Here is a 7,367-nt window from a genome sequence, read left to right on the forward strand (position 1 = left end):
CCAATTAGCATTACCTACAAACACAGCGTGATTGTAATATTTACCGATATCTTGGATGAATAAACGGGGACAGTGTATTTGACACGCGTAAAGTTCTACAGCAGATAAACAATATAACATCGTCGACAGGGTGTACAAAAGAAATAGGTGGAATATTTTTTTTTTTTAAATAAAGTACGATAAATGTTCTTCCTGAAGCTAATAAGGTTATAAGAAATTTTGGGATCTACTAAATTAACACAACTTAATATAACAATGAAGTATGTATTATTTGATGTATGTTACTCCTTCATGTCATTACTGAATCGCTTTAGATTAAGTATAGAATAGATATTACCCATTTACCATCTAAAATTTTAAATTCGGTATTTTTTATTTTTAATAAAAAAAATCATTAGCTAATAACCATATTTTATTGGCTATTAATTAATGGCCATTTAATTTTTACAAAGATACCCGCAACTGTGTCAAAAGCTTAAAAAAGAACGTCCGTTTTGATTATTATTTTTAAAATTTCCGAATAAGTTCGGAGAATCTTAATAATTTTTTTTACCATATATGTTTATGATATAGATAATATTATGTTTATAGTGAGTAAGATTAAAATGGAGTTAAGTGGTTCAGAACGCTTTGCAACAGAATTGAAATCTATGTAGTAGTAAGTAGCAAGCATTATATACGAATAATAATTTACATGATAACCAATGGGAAATATAGGCTTTGTAGTCTCATTATCATAAATTGTTTCTTGATTAAATATTCAGCAGCGCGTGTCATTGATCTTATTTGTACAATTACTTCCAGCATATGCACTTACACCCTGAAGTACAAAAAGCAAACACATAGGCAGAATAAATCTCATATTTGAATATTTTTAGCATTGGGTATCTTTCGTGCCAATTTATTCTCGTAGCTTTGCAAATGTTGTAAAGTCTTTGGAGTTACTCTTATTTCAAATCCTGAATACAACTCGGTTAGATTGTCTTTAATCGATCCTTAAAGAGTCTCATAATACCTAATATTTAAATTTGTTACCAAATACCATTCAAACGGGGAAAATAAAAGTATACCTATCGTTCGCCTTTTAGTAAACACCCGTTTCAGAATAATAAATCGTTCCAGATGTTTCAAACATAAACATAAATAAATTATAATAAATACAATTATTTTAAGCATTTTATAGAGGAATATAAAATTTATAATCGGAAGTCTAAAGGGGAAAATATATTAACAGTATGCGAACTAAGTATGCAAAATCAAATAAAAGTACGGGTTACAATTACACAAGAAAGAGTCAAACTCGATTTTATGTACCACCAATTTAAGTACATCAATTTCGAAAGATTAAAAAAATTATCTTTAGAAGGTCCCACCGAGATTTGAACTCGGATCGCTGGATTCAAAGTCCAGAGTGCTAACCATTACACCATGGGACCTTGCGTTCCCGCAGCGCCGTTATTTCAGTAATTCAATAGTAATGTTTAAATGTGAAATTTCTTTCGTAGTTTGTATTTTTTTATTTTTGGACATACTTAAAGTCACACGTTTTCGCTTTATATCTTAATATTTTTTTAAATTTCGTTATATTATATGTATATCATAACATTTCCTATCATGTATTGATGAAAAAAAGTTATTTTCAAGTAATTTTTCGGTCGTTACGTTTGTCCGGTTTTGTAATTTCAGTGATCGCACTTAGACAATCGGAAATACTTAGTACTTAGCCCTCCGTGAAAGAATGACACAAAGCATTTCTAGCAATTGCGTTCGTCAAGAACAAATGCTATACCAAAATTTCAAGGTACTGCAGATATTTAAATATTTTGCGAAAAGTATATAAGTATTTCAAACATTAAAAAAATGGACACGATTAATTGTTAGTTGTATTAAATATCTAATTAATTACAGTAATTATTAAGTATTTTATTTTATTAACTTATTAACTTATTTCATGAGGTAGCCAATTAGAAATATTGTGAAACATGCATCTATTTAATTTCATTTATGATTATGCCATCGTTAACACTTTCATTTATTTTGGTTATAGCATTACTTACAATAATGAAATAATTTCACCGTATCACAGATACATTATTTTCAGTTTTTAAAACAATTGCCGTTTTATTTGAAATGTAGAATGCCGTTATCAAATTTGTTATCTAGCATATTAATTTATTTTTATGCTTAGTAATACTGAAAAAAAAAAATTTAAAATTTTCACCTCTCTCATTTTCACCCTTTTTTTACTTGATATATGAAATCCAAAAATTCTAATAAACTTAAATTGATTAAATTAAAATTTATCTTGCAAATACTAATTTAGTGAATTCCGTAACATTTATATATATATTTTTTTAAAGTAATATTCACCTTTTTTACAACTTAAGAGTTGGTATTAATGAGAAAGGCAAATAAGATAAGGTAGTTTAAGGTATAATGATTAATAACTGCCAGTATCTTAAATTAAGTTTGAAATTATCAGAAGATATTACAAACTTTCACCTCTTCAGGAAGTAGCTAGTAAAAAAGAGTTTGTAGACTATGCATGTTTATAAATCATACCACATAAGTTACATATACCGCTTGATTAGCTTCAAGCTGACCGCCTTTTCACGTCTTTTGCGGTCGAATAAAGAAATTAAATAATATGAAATAAAATAATGTAGGGGAGAGCAGGGTAAAGTGGCCATCCTAAGATAAAACGATACAAAAATTTTATATTGTAATTAAAATTGAAATATAAAATAACCCTTCATATAATATAGTTTTCGTACAATCAAAAAAATATAAATTTCTTTATGTCTTGCAAACCATTATTTTTTTATTAAATTTTTAAATTAATTGTACCAAATGGCCACTTTGCCCAAATATGTCGGGTAAAATGGCCATTGACTGGCCATTTTACCCGACGTAGATAAAACATTAACACCACTCATTATAATAATAAATATAAAACCAAGGTGTGTATATAAAATTTGTTAGCAAGTTCAGGAGATAGAATTAAAAAATTAAATGTTTCCACAATATCTAAATAAAATAATATTACGAACTAAAAACCCAACAAAACATCATTAAAAAAAAGCAATTGCATTTGCAGTATGTTAACAAACAGAGTACTAAAGTTTTAAGTGTCTTAAAATAAAATGTCTTTACTTTACTTAAACAAGAAACAATTAAAAATTAAAACGTAACCTATCAAACATAACTTAAACAGTTTAGCGGCTACAGCCTTCACATAAAAAGTCACCATTTTCCTCTTCGTAGCAAGCACACTCTTCGTGAGCCCAGCGGTGACATCCGGAACACCTAATCCACACTTCATTTGTTTTTGAGTTTGAATATGCTTCCAAACAATATAAGCAGTCAGCGTCATCGCTCTCACATTCGTCCTCTTCTTTGAAAAGGCTTCGCTTACTTTTGGCAGGTTTTTTCATCATTTCAATTCTATTTTTTGGGGGGTTTGAAATTTGTTAATGTTTTGTTTTGACTTTTGTTGCTTGTTTTGGTTCTCTTTTTGTTATTTTGGCCTTCCCTTATAGACTTCTCTTCCAAAAGTTATCTCTTGTACGGACTCCAAGTAAGAATCTCTGCTTTACCTTTCTTACGGTTAGTTTCGCGTTTGGTGATGTTGGATTTTGGCAAAGGTAATATATCTCTTGGAGATATTGCAAATTATGTGCTTCGTTCAGAACCCGTCACTGTACTCTTATATAGACATTTGCTAATGTTTTGGGACTTTCCACTCTTAGTTTATCCATCTTCAGAGCAAGCTTCTACATCTTCACCTCCAGTAATTGTATCTTCACCGCCATCAACTTTGTATTCACCTCCAGCAGCTGTACCTTCATCAACATCAGCTGTATCTTCACCATCAGCAGCTGTACATTCACCGTCAGTCATCGTACCTTAACTACCAGCAGCTGTATCAACTACACCACCCACTGTTACATCTTTTCCTTGAGCTATTTCTTCACCGCCATCAGACATTGCATCATCGTTACTTCAAACTTCTACAGGATTAACATTGGCCAATGAAATATCCATGGTTCTGCAGCGAAAAAATCTGAGCCGGAAAATATGTTAGGGTCCAGCGGAACAATACCACATTTCCGAAATCCATTAATAGCTGTAGCTGGCAAAGCTGCTCGTAAAAATGCTTCTCCAAGCAGCTTACTTGGAACTGAGTAACAACTCTCCCAGGGTTGTTACGGAGAAACTTCAGTATGAGCTGAACTCAAGCGCTCTGCGCATGTGGGGTCACGTGGCCTCCCGCCTCTTTCGAGCCCGCCTGTCCTGGCCGTAACCGCCAATCAGGCTTCTAGATATGCTATCCATTGTAGGCAACACTTCGATATTTGTAATGCTAATTTCTTTTATCTTAAAGAAACTAAATCACGGGATAACATTTCCGGCCACCTGCGCTTGTTTCTGAAATGTGAGCCGTCATAGAGATACTGCCATTTTATCAACCAAGCCTCTCCTGCTGACAAAGTTTGGTGTATGGTCGTAGCCTACACGAAAACAACACACAGGGCCGCTGAGAGAATTTGTGGGCCCCTGGACAGCTGGGGTAGTAGGCCCCCTTCCTTTTTTTTCCATACCACTACTACGTACTACTTATACCATAAATATATATGGTATCATAAAATTGCATCCTTCATTTGAACATACATAACGATTTCCTAGTTACGCAAAAAAAAAAAAAGAGAGCATTTGCATGTATTATCTCAGTGCACTTTTACATTGTTAATCCCATCAATATACAAATAATATTTAATTTTGATGTATATTCTGCTAAAAAAATCTTAAATGGTAATCAGAAATTGCATTATCATATGACTGTTTAAAATACGTAAGTATAATAATTTATTCTAAATATAAATATTATTAAAATAATTTAAGTAATAATAAATTTTATTATTTCGAAAATATGAAACACATTTAACCACGTTCATTACATTGAAAAATTTGTAATACATATTGATAATTTATACAAATTAATTTAATACCCTTAGTTCGATGTAAAATCATAAATGACGTGCATTTTAAATAACAATGATATATATTTTACATCCTACTAAAACACAATTCAAATGTCATATACTATATAAAAATGTCTAAATTTAATAACACTGCAAAATGTTTTACGACAGAACAGTCATAACTTCATATCGAAACACTACATTCAGAATAATCATACACTGTAGTATATTATTTAAAATTTTAAACATATAATGCATTTAAAAGGATTATGCTACTCAATAATATTGATTTACAAACAATTAAATCGTTCAGAAGTAATCACAACAAATCTGTTTTCCGTGCCTTTTTCAAAGCAAAATCGTTAATTACATCGTCGTAGTTCAATGACCGAGCGAGATCAGACTCTAAGGCAAGCAAGGTGAGCCCACTAATCCTTTCCTGAGACATGGATGAGCGATGTACATTTTTTATTTCCTTCATTTTGCTGAAGGACCTTTCGCTTCGGCAACTGTCACGGGAATTGTGCAGAACACTCGAACAGCGATACACACGTTTGGAAATAAACTATCCAATTTTAATCTCCATAGGGTGTTTAAAAGCTTGATTTGTTTCAACTGGTTTGGACCAATATCTGAAACATTAATTGATTTGAGATGTTTCATTTTATTAGATATCTCCATGAAACCCCCTCCAGCCAGGGCCCATCACCGCATTCTTTACTTCAGAAGAGCGAGTCTAAATGGCATTGACCCCAAGAGGAGGGGGTGTACTGGACCAAGCAAACCTATTGTGCTCGTACATGGCGTTCCCATTTTGGTGTGAACTGAATGTTACACAGGAACACATAAAACACACACACACACACACACACACACACACATATATATATATATATATATATATATATATATATATATATATATATAGTACAAGATGTTTTAATAGCAGGGGAAAAATGTTTTTCCAGCCATTTATTTTTCACTTCCCAGCCGGGCGCCCGGGCCCCTAAGGCTACCGGGCCCCTGGGCATTTGCCCCTTTTGCCCCCCCCCCCTCTCGGCGGCCCTGACAACACATGCACATTGCCATACACGTTAAACATTTATAGTGCTGATTAAAAGAATTAAAATGTTCAATAGTTTCTTTTATCATTTAGTAATACATAAATAGAGCTAAGTATACAGTTCGGGCAAAGTTAAAATACGGTCGGGTAAAATGGCCATGTAGTCGGGCAAAGTGGCCAGCCACCTGGTCACTTTGCCCTCTGAGACGCCATTACACAAAAACTAGCGGGGGAAATAACCTATGACATCATCTACAGTTATTAATATGTGGTTATAAAGTATAAAACTAGCTCTTTTCGCTAGGCTATATTAAATAATTATGGCATTACTAAGCATTTACACATGACCAACAGTAATTATCACTTACCTTACATCAGAAATAATAAAAACCGTAAAACCTTAATAAATCAAATAACTTTCACTGCAAACAGGCTGGGTGCTCTCAGAACACTAATGGTGTCTCTTACAAATGTTTCACATCCTCGACACCAGACTTCAGCACTTACCAGCGGAGTTACAACCGATGGCCACTTTGCCCGCCCTGGCCACTTTACCCTGCTCTCCCCTACGTATAACGTATGTATTCTTGCTCAATTTAGTACCTCGAGCTTAATTTACATTGTTTAAAATAATGTATATATATATATATATATATATATATATATATATATACACACATTATTTTAAAAACTAACGTACCCTCGTTTTACTGCATTTGAGATCGAATTTCTAAAAATGGTAAAATCACCCTAAGCAAATAATAATTTAAGTTATTCGTGCTCAGTTCCTTACATCCAGTTTTATTTGCTATGAAGATATGTTATTTTAATGATAAAACCAAACCTACCCACTTTTCACACCCTTAAAAGTACAATTACTGAAAGAAAAATATACAATTTGAAACTTAATAAATTATGATTGTTCTTCATTCATAATATCTTACACTTAGTTATACTAGATTCCGAAGTATGTATTGTTTTTTAAAACCATGCTTACCCTTTTACCCCCCTTAAGGATTGAATTTAGCAACAGGACGACTTTCTCCCGCCTACATGCCTCGTGGGAGGCCACATACAGTGAATTCCTTAGTGGGTAACATGTACTGTGCGTGTAACAAGTATGCAGCGTGGAGCTGAATGTTTTTAGCTCTAGAAATAGCTACTCTTCGATAGTTTTATGAGTTTTGTACATATCTACGTATTTTAATTGCCAGTTTGTGATTTATGTGACAGACAAGTTCCTTGAAAGGGTTATTATATTGGGAATAAAAAAAGGGGGGTTAGTACTTCCCTCATTATAAGGAAGGCCGGAGGAAGCAAGA

At 32.8% G+C, this 7,367-nt stretch overlaps 1 non-coding gene across 1 annotated transcript; it reads right to left on the minus strand.

Moving 5' to 3' along the window:
* Positions 1–1,364: 1,364 nt before the first annotated feature.
* Trnaq-uug (transfer RNA glutamine (anticodon UUG)) lies at positions 1,365–1,436 on the minus strand. The gene has a single exon. It is a non-coding gene; the product is annotated as a tRNA-Gln (tRNA).
* Between the last annotated feature and the right edge of the window lie 5,931 nt (positions 1,437–7,367).

Source organism: Bacillus rossius, chromosome 1, assembly GCF_032445375.1.
Source record: "Bacillus rossius redtenbacheri isolate Brsri chromosome 1, Brsri_v3, whole genome shotgun sequence".
In the NCBI taxonomy this organism is placed as follows: domain Eukaryota; kingdom Metazoa; phylum Arthropoda; class Insecta; order Phasmatodea; family Bacillidae; genus Bacillus; species Bacillus rossius.